Raw genomic sequence first — 21,087 nt, 5'->3', positions numbered from 1 at the left:
AGCATGCCCAGCCAATTTTTAAATTTTTGTAGACAGGGTCTCATTATATTTCTCAGGCTGGTCTCAAACTGGCCTCAAGCTATCCTCCTGCCTTGGCCCCCAATATGCTGGGATTGCAAGCGTGAACAACCGTGCCTGGCCCAAAGTATATTTATTTGACATATTTGGAAATGGCCCTGCAAAGCTGTCTCTTGTGGGGAAAGTCTACATTCTGTTGAGAATCCCCTTTTCTATTCAGGTGTTTTTCTTGATCCAGGAGATAATTTACTAAGAATCTGGCACCTTTTTTAGGTCTGTTAAGATCTCTGAGGCCACGTGTGGTGGCTCACACCTGTGATCCCAGCACTTTGGGAAGCCGAGGCGGGTGGATTGCCTGAGGTCAGGAGTTCGAGACCAGCCTGGCCAACATGATGAACCCTTGTCTCTACTAAAAATACAAAAAATTAGCTGGGCATGGTGTGGGCGCCTGTAATCCCAGCTACTCGGGAGGCTGAGGCAGGAGAATCGCTTGAACCTGGGAGGCGGAGGTTGCCCTGAGCTGAGTTTGCGCCATTGCACTCCAGCCTGGGTGACAAGCGTGAAACTCCATCTCAAAAAAAACCAAACAAAACAAAACTCCTAAGCCTGCTACTTGGAGGCTTCACATGCATGATGAAACCAAAGTCTCCACAACCTCTTAACTGACACATTCCTTTCTATTGTCTCCAGGTCTTTAGATAATAACTCTGCCAACTAATTGCCAATGAGAAAATCTTTGAATCTGCCTATGACCTGGAAGCACTCCTCCCCCAACCTCATGACGTTATTTCAGTTGTCCCACCTCTCCAGACTGAACCAGTGTACCTCTTACATGTATTCATTGATGTTTTGTCTCCCTAAAATGTAAAACACCAAACTGTGACCCAACAACCTTGGGAATGTTCTCACAATCCCCTGGGGCTGTGTCCTGGACCATTGGTCACTCATATTTGGATCAGAATAAATCTCTTCAAATATTTCACAGAGTTTGACTGTTTGGCTCTTTTTGTCAACAGGACCCTCTAAATTTGTCAAGGGGTAAGTTAAGCCCTGGAGACTGGATCATGTAGCATGTTTGCACTTCTGCTTCTTACACTGTAGGTTAACTCCCTTCCTCACTGTTCTTGTTCTGTAGATGACTAGGAGAGACCTCCTCCCCTTCCAATCACTAATCTTTGTTACAGATTAACTGCCTTCCTTATTGTCCCGTACCTAACTCATACCAGATGCCACAAAGACTCTATGGCTGTCACACCTTCACTGTGGAATGTTAAATAAACCTTTTCTAAAAAAAAAAAACCAGCACCTTGACGAATCAGATTGTTGTAACTGCGCATTAAGCCTGCTATAGAAAGATGCTGACAGTCTGTTAAGCTTCCCTAAACTATTTCTCTATAAACGATCCCCAAACTTCTACACTCCATACAGTGACTTCCATTTTTTGGAATCTATACTTCTCAGGTGGCCATCCTCAAACTTTCAGCTTGAATAAACTCTCTTTAGATTCCAATCCTTGGCCGGGCGCGGTGGCTCAAGCCTGTAATCCCAGCACTTTGGTAGGCCGAGGTGGGTGGATCACGAGGTCAGGAGATCGAGACCATCCTGGCTAACACGGTGAAACCCCGTCTCTACTAAAAAATACAAAAAAATTAGCCGGGCGTGTTGGTGGGCGCCTGTGGTCCCAGCTACTCGGGAGGCTGAGGCAGGAGAATGGCGTGAACCCAGGAGGTGGAATTTGCGGTGAGCCGAGATCGCGCCACTGCACTCCAGCCTGGGGGACAGAGAAAGACTCCGTCTCAAAAAAAAAAAAAAAAAAAAAAGATTCCAATCCTTTTGATTATTTTGGGTTGACAAAAATGTGGCGACTGAGAATTAGGTGGTGAGGATTCCTCCACTCTTTGTTTTTTGAGAAAACTTTAAAATGGGTGCAAAGATTATTGGGTGTGTAGGGGACGAAAAAAAAAACTCCTTATCTCTCTACCCTTTTACATTCTTGGCTGGGGTCCCTGTAACAAAGACAAATTAGGCTGGGTGCAGTGGCTCATGCCTGTAAGCCCCGCACTTTGGGAGGCCGAGGTGGGTGGATTATCTGAGGTCAGGAGTTCCAGACCAGCCTGGCCAACATAGTGAAACCTCATCTCTACTAAAAATACAAAAATTAGCCAGGTGTGATGGTGGGTGCCTGTAATCCCAGCTACTTGGGAGGCTGAGGTAGGAGAACTGCTTGAACCCAGGAGGTGAGGTTGCAGTGAGCTGAGATCACACCACTGCACTCCATCCTGGGCAACAGAGACAGAGTCCATCTCAAAAACAAAACAAAACAAAAAAGCACAAATAAGAGAACAACAAATAGAAGTTTTTTAACATGTACATCTCATATATACGTAAGAGAAACTTGGGAAAGAGTAACTCGAAGAGGTAGCTTAGAATGTGGTTTCACATAGTACCTTCGACAAAGAATAATATGTTTGGCCGGGCGTGGTGGCTCATGCCTAAAATCCCAGCACTTTGGGACGCAAAGGTGGGTGGATCACTTGCAGTCAGGAGTTCAAGACCAGCCTGGCCATCATGGCAAAACCCTGTCTTTACTAAAAATACAAAAATTAGCTGGGCATGGTGGCAGGCCCCTGTAATTCCAGCTACTCAGGAGGCTGAGGCAGGAGAATTGCTGAAACCCGGGAAGTGGAGGTTGCCGTGAGCTGAGATTGCACCACTGCACTCCAACCTGGGAGACAGAGCAAGACTCCATCTCAAAAAAAAAAAAAAAACAAAAAAAAAACAATACTTTTGCAGAGAAATGACAGGACAAAGGAGTTTTGAGCTTCCAAAAGTGGCAAACTATGGGAAGGTTTATACATAGGAAGAAACTTAATAGAGTAAGGTTTGTTTGCAGATTCCTTTGGTGCCCTCTCTGGGCTAAGAAGAGTCTAGAATGTCCAGTAAAGATGAATTTACACCTGCCCTTTAGGCAGAAAAGGGAGAGGATAAAGAGAACTTTTCCTGCGTTTGTCTCTTCTTAACTGCCTTCAGCTGAAAATAATTTTTATGTCGAAGAGGCATATTTTGCGGTGATATATTCTGGTTTTCTTTTTCTTTTTTCTTTTTTCTTGAGATGGAGTCTTGCTCTGTCACCCAGGTTGGAGTGCAATGGCGCGATCTTGGCTCACTGCAACCTCCGCCTCCCGGGTTCAAGCAATTCTGCCTCAGCCTCCCAAGTAGCTGAGATTACAGGCGCCTAAAACCGCACCCGGCTAATTTTTGTATTTTTAGTAGAGATGGGGTTTCGCCATGTTGACCAGGATGGTTTCGAACTCCTGACCTCAGGTGATCTGCCTGCCTCGGCCTCCTATAAGTGCTGGGATTACAGATGTAAGCCACCACACCCGGCCTTATTCTGGTTTTCTTTAGGTGTCTTCATATAACAAGTAGGTATTGTCTAGCATACCCTTCTGGGTTATCTCGTCTTATGGGGTCTTACTTTTGTCTTTAAGCTATTTAGAGCTCTAGTGGAGCAGTGTATATGTACCATCATTAATGAGTCAAATGAAATCTTTGACACATGTTCATTTTATATTTGTGTGAGAGTCATAATTTTGCTTTTTTTTTTTTTTTTTTTTTGAGACTGTTCACTCTGTTGCCCAGGCTGGAGTGCAGTGGCTTGATCTTAGCTCACTGCAACCTTCGCCTCCCGGGTTCATGATTCTCCTGCCTCAGCCTCTCGAGTAGCTGCTGGGATTACAGGCGTGCACCACTACATCCGGCTAATTTATGTGTTTTTAATAGAAACGGGGTTTCACCATTTTTGGCCAGGCTGGTCTCGAACTCCTGACCTCAAGTGATCAGCCCGCCTTGGCTTCCCAAAGTGCTGGAATTACAGGCGTGAGCAACCGCGCCTGGCCTTAAAATACATGTTCCTACTTTCAAACACTTAGGGCTTCCTATATGGAAGGGACTGTGGCGATGCTCTAGTGTCTAAGTCCCTCAAGGAGGAGGCCGGGGGCTCCGCGGACCTCAGGAGTCAGGCCTCCAATGCCCAGTTCAGGGCGCTTTCCTCTTTTCTCAAGTGCTTTCTGGCTCAGCCATTTCCACTCCCGCTCCCTTACTTTCCCATTTCCTTAGGTCACATCCCCCCCGCACATAGTACAGGCCACACCTGGAGCTGCCTCTGAGACACCGCCGCGGGCGCGGATACACTGCGCTCAGGGCATTCCCAACTCGGTTCCGCAGCCTAACGGCGTGGCTTGGACTCTGCGGCAGCCCGTGGCCCCTATCCTTTCTCCTCTGGACTTCAGTTCGGCTGCATCTCTGTCTTAGCGAGAGGGGCTATGACTAAAAGCTTCCTTTTCTCAATGAACTGCCAGTTTGTAAGAGCCTCCGGGTCCCCTCAAACCGCCTCGAGCGCCCCTCTCCACGGGAGCAGCGCGGCCGGAACTGCGCCGCCGTGACGTCACTGACCTCGCCGGGTTCACTTCCGGGGCTCGCACCGCCCCGCTATCCAGCCAGGGCTCCGGGCTCAAGCATTTGCTCGGCGGCAACCTCCTTCCGACCTGCCCGGCGGCAGCCTCCTTCCGACCTGCCCGCCGGGACCCAGGGGACCGAGCCGAGCCGAACCGCGGGGCCCGCTCCGGCCCGGCCATGAGCGCGGCCGCATGATGCGTCCCTGCCTCGGCCGCTGCAGTCGCCGCCGCCGCCGCCGCAGGCCGGGAGGAGCCGCAGCGCCGGGCGACCCCGCCCGGGCCTCGGGTGAGTGCGGCGGGCTGGGCCGGGCGGGCTGCTCACTCCCGGGTCTCCCGGCCACTTCTGGCCCCCGGTCTGCCCTGTCCTTCCATCGGTCCCGCCGCTCTGTCTCCTCCACCCCGCCGCACACCTGCGACCTTCTGGAGTTCCTAGGGGCACCTCCCTGCCTGCACCTGACCTCCCTTCCAGGTGCCCCCTTGTCATTCCGTGGTTGCTTTCTCGGGATAGGGCCCAGATTGCAGCCCCAGCTTTTTGCCTGACCTTGGGCGTGACACTCAGCTCTCCGAGCCCTGGTTTTCTGTGTGGCTAATGACGGGGTGGTGGTTACAGAGCAGCTATAAACCCTGTGTAAGCTGTAAAGAGTTTTTTTATAGGCATGTATTACAATGAGCAGTCTCGCAGTTCGCGTTGTGGCTTCTCTTCATCTTAAGTTGTAAACTTTTCTCTTTTATTCTCTGCCCATCTTCCTAGTTAATCTTCCCTCCTGCCCCACGTCAAGTCATCTTTGGGTGTTAGTTGCCTGAAAGGGCATCTGGGACAGTCAGGTCAGCTTTCAGGGCAGTAAGTCTCACCTCTCCTGGTGTGGTTCCTTCTAAAACTTTGTCACACTCAGTTAGATAGACACACTTTATTAGCTTATGAATAACGAGTTTATTGTGGCAGTTAAATTGGAGTGTAAGAAGCAGTGTTGATGCGGCTACCTGCCTTGTAGCTTCTTTTACTGCCTGGGCTGCATACAGGGCTGAACAAATCGCTGCTACAGTGTTGCATTTGCAGTCTGCTTAGTGTATGCAGTGAAGCGCACGTATTTATCTATTTTACTGTTACTGTCCCAAGGGGTTTAGAGATTTAGGTCAATGTGTATTAATATTTCTTTCTGAACTCTTCACCTCACAGATGAAGAATCTCTTTTTTGTTATGTTTTACAGTGTTTACATACCCGAAATCACCTTTTAGTCACTTTGTGGCCTGGTACGCACACAGTGGCTCATGCCTGTAATCCCAGCGCTTTGGGAGGCTGAGACAGGAGGATCACTTGAGCCCAGGAGTTGGAGAGCAGCCTGGGCAACATAGTGAGATCCCCATCTCTGCAAAAAAATAAAAAAATTAGCCGGGTATGGTGGTACACGCCTGAGGACTCAGCTGTTTGGGAGGCTGAGGTTGGGGGATCACTTGAGTTCAAGATCATGGCACAGCACTGCAGCCTGGGCAACAGAGTGAGATCCCCATCTCAAAAAAAAAAAAAGTTACTTTGTTAAATTTGCTTGTTAAAAGTCAGAACTTGGCCAGGCACGGTGGCTCATGCCTGTGATCCCAGCACTTTGGGAGGCCGAGGCGGGCGGATCACGAAGTCAGGAGATCGAGACCATCCTCGCTAACACGGTGAAACCCCATCTCTACTAAAAATAACAAAAATTAGCCGGGCATGGTGGTGGGCGCCTGTAGTCCCAGGTACTAGGGAGGCTGAGGCAAGAGAATCACGTGAACCCGGGAGGCGGAGCTTGCAGTGAGCCCAGATCGGGCCACTGTACTCCAGTCTGGGCGACAGAGTGAGACTCCGTCTCAAAAAAAAAAAAAAGTCAGAACTGGTTAAAGTGAAAGGCTCTTGGGATATTTGAAATATGGAATGGAACTGAAGTATTAACTAAATTGCAATTCTTGAACATTCTGGAAAATAGCAGGTTAGGGGCCCACATTGACTTCTGATTTGAGAGTTGAAGGAGAAGAAGACTATTTGAAAAGATAATTCCTAAAGGATTCGCTAAATAACAATGGGAACTCTTTTGCTACCATTGGCTCAGAGCCTGCCACAGTTGACAAATTAATGAATTGAAACTTTACAGCCCTGCTAATCAGTGAACTGTAAAAACAAATCCTCTTCAAGAACAGAAGAGTATTAGCATGAATAGAATGGCCCTCTCAGTGATAAAGAAAGCACTGAAATGAACTTTGTATAAGAACAATCTTGATTCAGTCAAAAGTATGAACGTACTTTTACATTCTTATGAAACTTACCTACTGGCTTGGATGCTTTGTTGATATAAATAATACAATCTTTGTTAAATTAAAAGAAATGGGTCTAGAAATAAGTTCATATAGAAAGTTAATGTTTGGGATGAATATTGAATAGTTTTCCTGATGGGACAACTATACAAGATAATTTTACTAAAGCAGCTTTTTGGGGTATGTTTCTTTAATATTTTAACTTTAGAAGTACTTTTTTTTTTTTTTTTTTTTTTGAGGCGGAGTTTCGCTCTTGTTGCCCAGGCCAGAGTGCAGTGGCTCTATCTTGGCTCACCGTAACCTCCACCTCCTGGGTTAAAGCAATTCGCCTGCCTCAGCCTCCCGAGTAGCTGGGATTACAGGCCTGAGCCACCGTGCCCGGCTAATTTTGTATTTTTAGTAGAGACAGGATTTGTCCATGTTGGTCAGGCCGGTCTCCAACTCCTGACCTCTGGTGATCCGCCCGCCTCAGCCTCCCAAAATGGGATTACAGGCGTTAGCCACTGTGCCCGACCCTTTTTTTTTTTTTTCAAACCCTAGAGCAGAACATAAAGTCAAAACTGTCATTTTCACTGGAATTTCTTATTCCCAAAGTTAGTCTCCAGGATCAGTGTTAACAACTTGCTGTGTGACCCTTCGGTTGTAACATCTGAGAAGAGTTTAAGTGGAATGTGCCAGTTAGCTAGCTATAAAGTTGGGCGGGAATAGTGGCAGTCCACACAGGACTGCCCTCACTTGTGATACCAACTGCAAGTTGGCTTTTTTTTTAGGGGGGTGTAGGTGGTGGTTCCCAAAACCAGCCTTGGGTGGAGTCCAGGGAAGTACCAGATGGGGAAGTACCAAAAGCACGATTGTCCTCTCCCGGTGGACTCAGATGACGTTACTCTTTTGGCATTGATGTGTGACAATATGCATGGAGTATTGCCAGCCTGGGAAGCTCACCTGAGCTTTGGTGGTCAGTTTTTATTGAGGCTGCATTATGCAGGCATGATTGATTGATTGATTGCCCACATGGTTGATCTCAGTTCCCAGATAGACTGATACCCTGTGACAAGGAGCTCCCCCCTCACCCTACATCATATTGTTAGCTGAGGACAAAGGCCAGACCTCTTTTTGGGTAAGATTAAATAAGGTTAAATTGTTTTTTGTTTGTTTGCTTGCTTTGAGAGGGAAGTCTTGCTCTTTTGCCCAGGCTGGAGTGCAGTGGCATGATCATGGCTTGCTACAGCCTTGATCTTCTGGGCTCAAGTGGTTCCTTCTGCCTCAGCCTCCCAGTTAACAGGGACCACAGGTGTACGCCACCATGCCCAGCTTATTTTTTGTAGAGATAGGGTCTCACTATGATACCCAGGCTGGTCTGAAACCCCTGGGCCCAAGCAGTCCACCTGCCTCGGCCTCCCAGAATGCTGGGATTACAGGCATGTTACATTGTGCCTGGCCTGGTTAAATTATTTACTACATATCCTACTTCTTTCCTGGTCCCTTCCTACTTGAAAATACTGTATACTGCTGTGCTTTGCCATTGACAAATGACTGTCCCTTCTAGAACATGGAGGAGACACAGGCCACAGGGACAGCTCTCAACCTTAGTTCCCTTCTAACTAAAATGTCTTTGAATATCTATCCATCAGTCATTTTCTTCTGCATTGCCTCTGAGGAAGAGACAGTCCCTCCTTCCTGATGTTAACTCTTGTGTCTGCTTTTGTCTGCTTGTTATGGGAATGTGAATTATCATTTACTATATCTTGCCTTTTTGAGAGGGAGTCTCGCTCTGTCGCCAGGCTGGAGTGCAGTGACACGATCTCAGCTCACTGCAACCTTTGCCTCCAGGTTCAAGTGATTCTCTTGCCTCAGCCTCCCGAGTAGCTGGGACTATAGGCGCATGCCACTACACCCAGCTGATTTTTGTATTTTTAGTAGAGATAGGGTTTCACCACGTTGGCCAGGATGGTCTCAACCTCTTGACCTTGTGATCCTCCCACCTTGGCCTCCCAAAGTGTTGGGATTACAGGCATGAGCCACCACACCCAGTCTCCATTCCATTTTGAAAAACCTATCAGTAGAATCCTATTAATCCTCTAATCAAACCCAGACTCCGTATGGAGCCCAGACAGTGCCTTATTCTGGTTCAGCATCTTATGGTTTTGAAAACACTGTGTTCTTCTACAGTGTCTTATAGGTAGTGGGTGCTTGAAAACTGGTGAATGAATAATTTGGCAAGGCAGAGAAGGAATTCTAGTTGGAAGAAACAGGAACAAAACCACAGAGCTATGAAAGGCGAGGTAAGGGGAATCCAAAGGAGCATCATATGGAAGAGAGTGGGGAATGTTGAGCCTGGAAAGGTTGGGAGAGCCAGAAGGTTTCAGAACAGGTTGATTTTGTGACCTGTGCTGTGGTTTTGTTTTATTTAATATTATTACTATTTTTGAGACAGGGTCTTATTCTATTACCTAGGCTGGAGTACAGTGGCATGATCTCAACTTACTGCAGCCTCAACCTCCTGGGCTGGAGCGATCCTCCCACCTTAGCCTCCTGAGTAGCTGGGGCTGGCTACAGGTGCATGCCACTGCACCTGGCTCCTTTTTTTTAAAATTATAGAAATGGGGTCCCACCTTGTTGCTCAGGCTGGTCTTGAACTCCTGAGATCAAATGATCTGCCCACTTCAGCCTCCTAAAGTGCCGGGATTACAGGTATACCGGTGCCACTGCCCCTAGCCCTATATATTATTTTAAAATTACTTAATTTTATTTTTCAAGGAATTTTTATTTAGGTTTTTAATTTTTTTGAGACAAGGTCTCTCTCTGTTACTCAGGCTGGAGTACAGTGATGCAGTCATAGCTCACTGCAGCCTTGAACGCCTGGGCTCAAGTAATCCTCCTGCCTCAGCCCCTCGAGTAGCTGGGACTACAGCTGTGTACCACTGCGCCCAGCTAATTAAAAAAAATTTTTTGTAGAGATAGGGTCTCGCTATGTTGCCCAGGCTGGTCTTTTAACTCAAGTGTTCCTCCTGCCTTAGCCTCTCAAAGCACTGGGATTACAAGTGTGAGCCGCCACCCCTGGCCTGTGCTGTGATTTTGAACGGTGACTCCTGCAGCCATGTGGGGAGTCATTGGAATCTAGTGACCCTTGAAGTTAGCGTTCTGCAGAGGTACAGGCTGGAGATGAGGGCTGCCTAAACTTGGGTTGTGGGAAAGGGGAGAAGAGAAGGATGAGAGCTGTAAGTGGGAAGTGTCGTCATACATGTAGGAATGGAGGAGGAGGAGGAGGAGGAATTTTGTGTCCAGAGGCTAACAGGTGGTGAATCAGTCCTGGTTGCGTGAGGAATGTCACTGATTTGGAAAAAGACGCTAGCTCTATGTTAAGCTGGTGGTTTGGTTCACCCGGAAACACTGCAGTTCACTTGCAGCACTGCGTGAGGAGGAGCAGTGAGCTAGAGAGGCTTCCAGTCTCATTGGAGACCAGCTTTTACAGTTCACTGAAATGTTTTGAATTCTTAGATTCCATATTTCCCACATTCAGTTTACTCATTACAGAACGCACTTTCTAAAACGGAGTGCTCTGGAAGCCAGTGTATTTTAATGGAAGAACATGGGCTTTGGAGTCAAAACAGTTCTGACTCCACTCTAACTGGCTGTGGATCTGAGCAAAGCACTTAGCCTCTAAAACTCAATTCTGTCGTCCTGAAAATGAGCTCGTGATACGCCTGGCTTTTAGGGTGGTGGTCACATGTGTAAATCTCCTGACACACAGTAGATGCTCAGTAAATAGCCTTTCTTCTCACCTTCAAATATTTTATGTCGTCATTAACTTGTAATTGAGAGCTAAATGTATTGTTAGCATGTCATATTTTCTTAGTATTTTGAACTCTGGTTAATCTGGCATTATAAAAGCTCATTTTGTATTAAACAAGGAAACTCTAGGAAGATAGGGAAGGAAGTTGGGAATACCAGCCTGATTCAGACTCTCCTATTCCCTGGGACAGGACACTTAATGAGGTTTGGAACTCTAGAGTTCTTTTTATTTCTGGATTTAGATTTCTTGAGGGTTTAGTTAACATGCTGGGATTTTTAAAAATAGCTGCTCCATTTGACTGTCAAAGTTAGGTTGTGGCTCTTGTATAGGGATGAAAGGGAAACCTTTTGGGTACGAGTAAGCATTCCTTGGAGACCGCCCCATCTGGCCTGTGTGCTCTAGTGAGGTCCTGCGCACGTGTTTTCTGGACCTGAAGTTGTGACTTCCCTGCAGGTGGGGTTTTTCTCTTCACCCACTTCTCCCTCTTCCTCTGTAACCCTTGTGCATTTCTCTTCTACTGCTTTTCTGCCAGGCTCATTTGGGCCTCTGGCCCACTCCCTTGGCAGAGCTTGTCACACACCCCTGTCATTTGCCTGTGGACTTTCTATTTTTTCTTGTCTCCCTCAAGCACCCTCCTTCCCTTACTTATTCACTCAACAAATGTTTGTGGAGTGCGTGGTGAACCCGGGAGTGCTGGGGATACTATGAGTAACATTCTGTTGAGGTGATGGCAGAACAAGCAGCCAGGGAGAGGCTGCTAGGAAGGGAGGCCAGCAGGCTCCAGATGGAGTGGGGCTTTCTAGGCCATGGTGGTGGGGTGGAGTGGGGGGTGGGGTGGGATTTTATTCTCACTGAAAAGGCAGTGATTGCACAAGCTTAGGCAGGGGAGTGACATGATCTGATGTATATCTGTAGAAGACCACGCTGGGTGCTGCATGGGGGACTGGACTGTTGGGTGAGCAGAGCATGAGAGTAGCGAGAGGACTGGTTAGCAGGTGATCTGAGCACTCCCCAGGTGAGAGCTCATGGGACCTTGGTCTGGGCGGGTGAGGAGGTGGGAGAAGTGGTTGGATTTGGGGTAGGTTTAGAGGTGCACTCTATAGGACTTGCTGATCAGCTAGATGTGGAGAGGTGGGGAATGAGATACATGAAGGGCGGGGCCTTTTTTTTTTGGGTGTGGTGTGCCGTTTATTGAGATGGGAAAGGGTTGGGTGGTGACTGATTGGGGGAGGTTCTGCTTTGACCCTCCTGCGCTGGAGTTGTTGAGTGCCCAGTTGGATAGACACCCTTAGTGATGCATTGTCAGCCTGAGAGTTTTCCAGGTATATTTTTTTGTTTAAACTTCATGAAACTGAGGTTCCCCATGAGCTCCTTTGTGGAGAACATGTAGATGAAGGGAAGACCGACGACTAAGCCTGGGTGCTCCCGGCGTTTACATGGGTGGAGGAGAAGTATCCAGTCAGAGACCGGGTGTGGCTAGGGGGAAGGGAAGTCAGTGTTGTCCCCCAGGCCCCTCACTCCTGAAACTGCCATTCCCTCTCCCACTTCCACGGTTCATTGTGTGCTGTGTGTATTCCCCCACTTTGCCATGTTTTTGATCTGCAGTGTTCTGATCCTACTGTAGAGTGATTAAGTATTTTAATATGAAATGCCCTTCTAGAAAGGTCAGGCAAGGTCACTATTCGCTGTATGACTTATGTGCCAGCATATCATTGAGATTTGGCTTGAGTTGGGTTAATATTCTGGTGTGGATTTTTTTTTTTCCTTAAAAGTAATATTCTGATCTTTGGATTCAGTAATTTGAGTAGAAAATCATGGTTTCTTAGAGCATCATTTCCTATGGTAGGATTTGAAAGGACAAACTGAATATTTCATGATTGCCAGTTGCTGACAAGAGCAGTTAGGAGCGCGATCGCCATCAGCTCACTGCAGCGGGTCAGCTGAGTGCTGTGCTCCTTTTGTGAGTTGAATGAGGACGTGACCTCCCTCTGTAGCCTTCCCCACCTTGACTCAGGTTCCCTGACTCATCCGGGCTGGTGACATACCTGGGATGTGGCCCCGTTTGCACGGCCCATAGGAACCACTGCCTCCGGATCTTACAGCTCCCCCCTGGACCCAGCTTCAGTCCTGCCCCTCACTTCCTCTGAGTCTGTTTCTCAGGCTCCTCGGGCCCTCAGTGCCCTGAGTTTCGGTCACTTGGCTTACCAGGCCTCTCCTCCTGCCCCCTGGACTCTGAGGTTGGCCTCTCCCGCTTGCATCTTGGTCTTGCCTTCGTTACTCTGCTTTTCTAGCCCATCATCCTGGCTAATCTCCAGCTCTGGGTAAGTTGACGGTGCTGGCCTGGGATTTTGGATAAAAGGACCAGCGATTCCCATCCTCTATGAGACACTTAAGGTGTCAGCATTTTCTGGGCCCCACAGGGTGACGGTTCAGGCCCCTCTTGGCTGCCACCTCTCCATCCCATTTCCATTTTGCGGTCTCCATAGGCCCTCCCAGCGCCGCAGCCCCGCTCCTCCTCTCTGCTGAGACACTCAGCACTCGTCTTCCTGAGTGTGAACTGCTTTCACTTCTCTTCATCCGCGGGTTTCCCCTTTCTTCCTCCAGGGAGGAAGGATCATTCTGCTTTGTCGACCATCCCCCCCGACTCCACCCACGCTTTCTCCTGTCAATAAAATTCACACTTGATTCAGATTTCCTCAGCTTTTCCTTAATGTCCTTTCTCTGTCCCAGGATCTCACCCAGGATCACACAGGACATGAGTGGGCACGTCTCTTTAGGCCCCTCTTGGCTGTGGTGCTTTCTCAGGCGTTCCTTGTTTGGATGATTGGCAGTTGTGAGCAGTGCTGCGGGTCAGGGATCTTTTTGTAGGATGCTCTTCTCTTGGCACTTGTTTGATATTTTCCTCATGACTAGACTTGGGTGATGCAGTTAGAGAGCTTGTCTCGCCACAGCCTGTGAAGGCTGCATTCCGTCCACACGACTCATTGCTATGGATGTGGCCCTGAAAACCTGGCTGACTGAGGTGGTGTTTGCCAAATTTCTCCTCAGTCAAGTTATTTTCCTCCTTTCCACACTCCAGTCGTTAGAAACCGTCCCTGCGCATGGCCATACTTGAGGGGTGGGGAGCGGCGTCTTACCTGCTGGAGGAGGAGGAGCCGCGGGCATTCCTCGGACTCGTGGCAGTGGGTATTTGTCTATTTTCTGTTTATTCAGCCACTACTTTATATCAGTCTGGACTCGTGCATGTTTACTTGATGCTTCGAGTTGTAAAGCAATACTATTTTATTTTCCTGGAAAAAGCTTTGGCCAGTGGGAGCTCTTTCCTTGGTTCCTATGTCCTTTTCATGAGCCCGCCTGTCCCCATGATTGTGTGTGTTTATTGTGAACGCTTCATTATTCTCTGGCAATACAAGATGCTCCAAGCTCATCTTGTGTGTGTGTGTGTGTGTGTATATATATATATATATATATATATATATATATATATATATATATTTGCCTCAGTCCTGGTTCCTTTTATTTATTAGAGAATGGTATTAAAAACCAAGATCTGAGGTGGCTCACACCTATAATCCCAGCGCTTTGGCTGACATGGGAAGATCGCTTGTTGCCCAGCCTGGGCAACACAGCAAGATCCCATCTTGAATATTAAACAACAACAACAACAAACCAAGATCTGGGAATTAGGTGTGCTGGTGGCTGTTGGTGTGTTGCTTCTAGGCTGTCTCAGCTGATAGAGCAAGTAAATATATGTGTGGATGCTAACCCATGTGTGTATACATATCTGTAGATATTTCCATATGCAACTGCTTGTATCTTTCTTAAACCAAAAACGTAGGTCATTCTAGCTTCCTCCTTTTGCTTACCTGGAAACTTCCACCCCAACAGTGAGAAGCCTGGCTCTTGCCATCCATTTACTTAATTTTTTTCTTTTTTTTTTTATTTCTTGAGACAGGGTCTTGCTCTGTTGCCCAGGCTGGAGTGCAGTGGCGCGATCTTGGCCCACTGCAACCTCAGCCTCCAGGGTTCAAGTGATTTTCCTGCGTCAGCCTCCCAAGTAGCTGGGATTACAGGTACTGGCCACCATGCCTGGCTAATTTTTGTATTTTTAGTAGAGATGGGGTTTCGCCGTGTTGGCCACGCTGGTCTTGGCCTCCTGACCTCAAATGATCCACCCACCTTGGCCTCCCGAAGTGCTGGGATTACACGCATGAGCCACCGCTCCCAGCCCCAGTTATCTTTTAAACCATCTGGTTTACCTAAGGTCTGGTGCCTCCCATTCCAGCAGAGTGAAGTCCAGAGTTCCAGCTTCCTTAGCGTGGCATTCAGACTGTGGTTTCAGTGGACCTCAGGCTTGTCCTTCTGGTCACATTCCCCTCTGGAATGCTGAATTCTCTTCTGCCTCTGCGCTGTCTCACATGATTGTCCTCTCTTGTCCATATCTTGCTGGTCTGTTGGGACCAACCCATGCTGTCTGTTGTCTTTATTGACACTTCCTCTGGTTCCTCCAGAAGTAGCTGTTTTCGTTTCTCTCCCTGATCACAGTTTGCTGCTAACTTGGGGAAAGCACTTTGCACATTGGATTCCCACCCCGCTGCTGTGTGCGCTCTGCTCCTGTGGCTCAGGCTGTCTTTGGCTGCACATCGTTGAGGCCTTGCACAGAGTATGTGCTTGGATGCCCACCCCCCAGCTCTCCAGCCTGATGTTTGAATTGAGTGGACTGTTCGTGGCAGGGGTTGAGTTTATTTTGTATGCTTCTGTCCTAAAACAGGTTTGCTTAATTCCGTTTTTTATGGGGCTGAAGTGGGTGTATGAACAGTAAAGCAATGACAAGTTTAAATAGTATTTTAATATAAACATGGATACCAGACTCTAGGGTGGACATTCTTAGCAGTGCAGTGGTAAAAATAATTATGTCTTGGTTCTTTTCTGTAGTCACTGATCACCAGAGAATACTTGTATCTTTTGTTTACTTGTTTTCAGTCTGTTCCTGAGAAATACATTTTCTGTTTATAGCCAAGGAAAAAAGTAAGGGTGAAGAGCTTAAGAAACTTGCTTGAAGTTACAGATACAAGTAAATCCAAGACAGGGTCTGGACTCAGGAACGTGGGTTATCCAGGAAGAAAAGTGTCTCCACCGCTCGCTGGGACTTGCCTTGTGCCGCACCCTTGCACTGTCACACTGGCCGTACATACCTGTGCTGGGTGTTTTTTCTCCTGCTCATGTTTTTAATTGAGGCATCATTAATGTACAGTGAAATGCACAATTTTATTTTATTTTATTTTAGAGACAGGGTTTCGCTGTGTTGCCCAGGCTCGAGTGCAGTGGCACAAACACGGCTCACTGCAGCCTCAACCTCCGAGACTGAAGCGATCCTCCTGCCTCAGCCTTCTGAGCAGCTGGGAGTACAGGCCCCGCCTGGCCAATTTTTAAAAAAATTTTTTTGTAGAGACAGGGTCTTGCCACGTTGCCCAGATTAGTCTTGAACTCTTGGGGTTAAGTGATCGTGCCTTGGACTCCCAAAGCACTGGGATTATAGGTATGAGCCACTGTACCCAGCCTCACAATTTAAAGTGTACAGTCTATTGGGTTTTTTTAAACAGCAAATTGTATTTTGTTTTGACAAATGCATATGCCTGTGTCACCGACTTCCCTCTCAAGATACAAGCATGTCTGTCAACTTACAATGTTACCTTGGCCCTCTCCACAGTCACTTCTACTTGTGCTCAAATCCTTATTCTGATTTCTTTCTAAATAAACGAGTTTGCCTCATTTAGAATATCATACACATGGAATCACACTGTATATATTCTTCCGTGTCTGGCTTCTTTCATTTAGCATAATATTTTTGAGATTTAGCCATGTTGCTTGTATCAGTAATATTTTCCTGCTTTTTTGCTCAGAAGTATGCCATTATGTGAATATACCAATGTTTGTTATCTATTTCCTGTTGATGGGTTTGGGTTGTTTCCAGTTGTGGGTATTATGAACAAAGCTGCTGTGAACAGTATCAGACAAGTTTTTGTGTTCATATTCATATTTATTTTTCTTGGGTAAATACCTGGAAGTGGAATCTCTGAGTCACAGGGTAGGTATTTGTTTAACTTTGAAAAAGTGCCAGACTGCTTTCCAAAGTGGTTACTTCTTTAAATTTATAAAATTAAGTGGAGATTTGATCTCATTGTAGAAAATCTGGTGTAGACCTGATGCTTGTGATTCACAGTCCTGAATTTTGCAAACCAGTTTTCGATTTTAAGACATTGCTAAGATAAGCTCATTGTAAAGTAAAGTTCAAAATATTACTAAGCATTTCAAGTTTCTGGCTGGTGCATAGATACTTGAATAAAGTTACTATATATAAATACTGCATTTAGGCTGGGCACGGTGGCTCACGCCTCTAATCCCAGCACTTTGGGAGGCTGAGGCAGGCGGATCACCTGAGGTCAGGAGTTCGAGACCAGCCTCGCTAACGTGGTGAAACCCCATTTCTACTAAAAATACAAAAAATTAACTGGGAATTGTGGCATGCGGCTGTAATCCCAGCTACCCAGGAGGCTGAGGCAAGAGAATTGCTTGAACCCTGGAGGTGGAGGTTGTGGTGAGCCAAGATAGCGCCAGTGCACTCGAGCCTGGGCAAAGGAGTGAGACTCCATCTCAAAAAAAAAAAAGGTTCAGAAGGGATTGAGAGCTGGAGCTTTGTTGGGGAACCAGTGCTGTGTCAGTGTTTGTCTAGGGCCTGGGCAGAAGCTTGAGGGAGAAGCAACCCCTGAGGGATCTTGCAGTCAGTGTAATGGGCACAGGGACCTCCACAGAGCGAGTGCAGGTGGAGGCATGGCACACTGGGGCGGGAGACAGCGAGCCATCTCGGGTTATCGGGAGACACCCCAGAATATGTTTTCAGAAACTAGTCAGGGCTCTTGGTTTCAGACAACAGACAGCAGCTGAGGGTTGTCTCAGGCAGAAAAAGCACTGTGGTGGAAGCATCTCAGCTACAGATGGAGTGGAGGAGCCAGGCAGCCAGCGCGTCGAAGCCAGAGCCGAAACCTACCACAAGGAGATCTGCTTGCGCCCTTTTCTCCCGGGGACCCCTTTGCTCAACCTCTGTTGTTTGGAAGGTGGACCTCCTGACCCGATCTTCTAATTTTTTTTTTTTTTTTTTTTTTTTCAGACAGAGTCTCGCTCTGTCACCCAGGCTGGAGTGCAGTGGCATGATCTCAGCTCATTGCCAGCTGCGCCTCCGAGGTTCGCGCCATTCTCCTGCCTCAGCCTCCCGCGTGGCTGGGACTACAGGCGCCCGTCACCACACCCTGCTAAGTTTTTGTATTTTTAGTAGAGACGGGGTTTCACTGTGTTAGCCAGGATGGTCTCTATCTCCTGACCTCGTGATCCACCCACCTCGGCCTCCCAAAGTGCTGGGATTACAGACCTGATCTTCTAATTTAGTTTTACATTCTCTCCTCAGTGTTTTCTCTCTGTCCTCTAGTTCTCCTCTCCGGGACATTTCTACTCTTTTGTCCAATTCTGTTTAAGAAAATTTAGAATATATAGACTGTTGTATTTTCCTTGTTGAAGAACCAGGAAGTTCTTAAACCATTCCTCTGTTTGTTTCACAGAACCAACCTCTTCTTTCGAAGAATATGAATTTCACCTGTGCCTTGTTGACATTTTCTCTGTGCATTGTGCGTGTTCTGGACTCTTACCCTTCATTTCTGTTTTCTGCTTTTTCATGAGTCATGTTTGGATTTAATTTTTTTTTTTTTTTTTGAGACAGAGTCTTGCTCTGTTGCCCAGGCTGGAGTGCAGTGGCGCGATCTCTGCCTACTGCAACCTCCGCCTTGCGGATTCAAGCAATTCTCTGCCACAGCCTCCCAAGTAGCTGGGATTACAAGCGCCCACCACCACGCCCAGCTAATTTTTGTATTTTTAGTAGAGACGGGGTTTCACTGTGTTAGCCAGGATGGTCTTGATCTCCTGACCTCGTGATCCGCCCGCCTCAGCCTCCCAAAGTGCTGGGATTACAGGCTTGAGCCACCACACCCTGCTTGGACTTTCTTTTTTTATAATGGAGCTACGACAAGCACTTGGAACCTCTCTGTCCGTGGTGGGGGTTTCCTTGTGGCCCTCAACTTAGGGAGGTCTGACAGTGAATCTGACCCTTTTGTTGGGTTTTCCCTACATCGCGGAGTCTTTAGACCTTTTTCTTGGGTCATATTAGTGCTAGAGAGGATTCCTCGACCCTCCCACCTGTCAGGGTTCGGGGAGCCATGTGGGAGATGCGTGCCAGGATTCTCTGCTCTCATTGAGTGGCCCTCACTGGGTTCCCGTGTCTTCCTTCACCTCCTCGCCCCTCCCACAGCAGGACCTGCCCTTTTAGTCCCCGCCTCTGCCTCACGGGCTCTGTCTCTGTTCTGTGATTCCTTTAATGTGGCCAGTAAATCAGCTTATCAGAGGTAGAAGTTCAGGCTAGCCAAATTTGGTCTGTCGTAGGGGATTTTTCTGGAGAGATTTTAGCTTATAGATCTGTGTTTAACACTGGGGCTAAAAGAGCAGGAGGGTAAATGGAAATATTTAAAATAAATTACTTGATTTCCAGGATTGTGAATTTACCTAGTAATGAAAACTTAGAAGAGCAATGATTTCATGCTTAAGGATAGTTCTCTGAGTGACAGAACTTGATGCGTCAAATGTTACGTTGCTTATATACACTCCAAAAATTAATCATACCCTAAGAAATATGACACACGTCTGTCATAAAATAAATCACTTTTTCTAATCAGATTTTATTATCTTTCAGATCCAATCACATAGGACAGTATGCACCTTAAGATCCTGAAGAAACGGCACAAAATGTTCAAGTGATGTTTAGAAATAATTTGTGAGGTAAGAGTGTGGTTATTTAGGGTCTAATCACTGTTTCCTTTCTCACAGGTGACAGTAGCTTGTATATTACTAAAAAGGTAACCTGTGCATGTGGCAAAGCAGAGGCGTGGTGCGAAGCTGACAGGCACGCCTTCCTTTTCACCCGCTGCCTTCCGGTCCTAAAAGGAGGGTGTATCTGCAGAGGGGACTCCATGAATTGAATTGATGAGTTCTTGGCCAGTGTCACAAGATGAGGGGAATACCCCAGTTTACACCTGAAATGGAAAGTGGTTTGTTTTTTTTGTCTGTTTGTTTTTTTTGAGACGGAGTCTCCCTCTGTTTCCTAGGCTAGAGTGCAGTGGCGTGATCTTGGCTCTCTGCGACCTCTGTCTCCCAGGTTCAAGCGATTCTTCTGCCTCAGCTTCCCTAGTAGCTGGGATTACAGGCTTCCGCCATCATGCCCGGTTAATTTTTGTATTTTTGGTAGAGACGGGGTTTCCCCGTGTTGGCCAGGCTGGTCTTGAACTCCTGATCACAAGTGATCCACCTGCCTTGGCCTCCCAAAGTGCTGGGATTACAGGCGTGAGCCATTGCGCCTGGCCTGAAATGGAAAGTTTTTGCTTGTGTGGTTGTCCCTTTAAATATGGAGATCTCTAGTGTTGCTTTTTGTGTTCTGGGAAACAGGGCTTTATTTAACGTGCCGAGAAAGAGCTTAGGTTCAGGAGTGTTGAGAAAATCCCATTAAATCGGCCATTAGGGTAGAAGAGTGATGCTGGGACATCTGTGTGACAGTGCCCAGTGTTTTCACGGTTCCCTCAGAAACTGTCTTGGGTATGAAGTCAACTGTGGTTTTGGAATTCAGTGCAGAATAAGGCTGTGCCCTTACTCCTAAGGAATGTGTGCATTTTAATACCGCATCTCAAATGGCCGTGCTGTTTGCTTTTAGATTAGGTTCCATGTAATCAGGAATGGTTTCTTCGTTTCTTCCCCTCCCTTCCTGTTGCATTACTCAAGTGTAAATACAGTGACTCAGAGACGCGAGTGCACTTTGTTACTGACAGCTTTATTTGTCCAGCCTAACCTTGCTATATTCGTTTGTTGCTTTCTTGAAAATAAAGCAATTTTTGGATCTCATGGTATTTTCCTATTGACTTCTAATGGATCTTACAGATACGGCACTAAAGCCCTCAAGTGTTATATGTCACCCTAATATATGCTTATAGGAACGTCCTGCCATGGCCAGTGTTTGGTGTCTGTGGGCGCTCTCCTTACACAGCCGTGCCTGCCATCCGCACCCCGCAGGTCAGGCATGGAGCCACAGCAGCATCCTGCACTCCATGGGGGTCTCACCAGGACCTGAACTGGGAAGGTGGAGCTGAGCTGGCTTAGGTGTCACATGTGTGCCTTTAGAAGACTTTCAAGGGGCCCTGCTTTCTGGAGAGAGCTCAGACTGCCCAAACATTGCTCTCTGACAAAAGTATAGCTTGTTTTACTGCCTGGCAAGCACGCTTCCTTTTCTCATGGAACGTATCCTATTAGAGAAGTCACCATAAAGCAAAATGGTTCTGCTCAGAGGAATTTTTCAGCTTGTGGCCTTGATGTACCTGGGCCCACAGATACGATTCACCAAGAAACTTAGATGGAAATCAGCAGGAGGTGACTGGAATCTGAGAGAG

General features: G+C 47.2%; 1 protein-coding gene across 3 annotated transcripts in view; it reads left to right on the top strand.

The window, feature by feature from the left end:
• Window positions 1-4,485: 4,485 nt before the first annotated feature.
• ZDHHC7 (zinc finger DHHC-type containing 7) overlaps window positions 4,486-21,087 on the top strand; it is a 36,046-nt gene continuing 19,444 nt past the window's right edge. For all 3 annotated transcript variants that reach the window (XM_003272498.4, XM_030819497.1, XM_003272499.4), the window contains exons 1-2: window positions 4,486-4,761; window positions 19,347-19,432. The gene's annotated coding sequence lies outside the window, so the exon portion shown is untranslated. The remainder of the gene's footprint in view (window positions 4,762-19,346; window positions 19,433-21,087) is intronic.

The sequence above is a fragment of the Nomascus leucogenys genome, chromosome 2 (assembly GCF_006542625.1).
Source record: "Nomascus leucogenys isolate Asia chromosome 2, Asia_NLE_v1, whole genome shotgun sequence".
Taxonomy (NCBI): domain Eukaryota; kingdom Metazoa; phylum Chordata; class Mammalia; order Primates; family Hylobatidae; genus Nomascus; species Nomascus leucogenys.
Note: the sequence above shows the minus strand (reverse complement) of the source record. Positions and strands in the feature narration are given on the sequence as shown.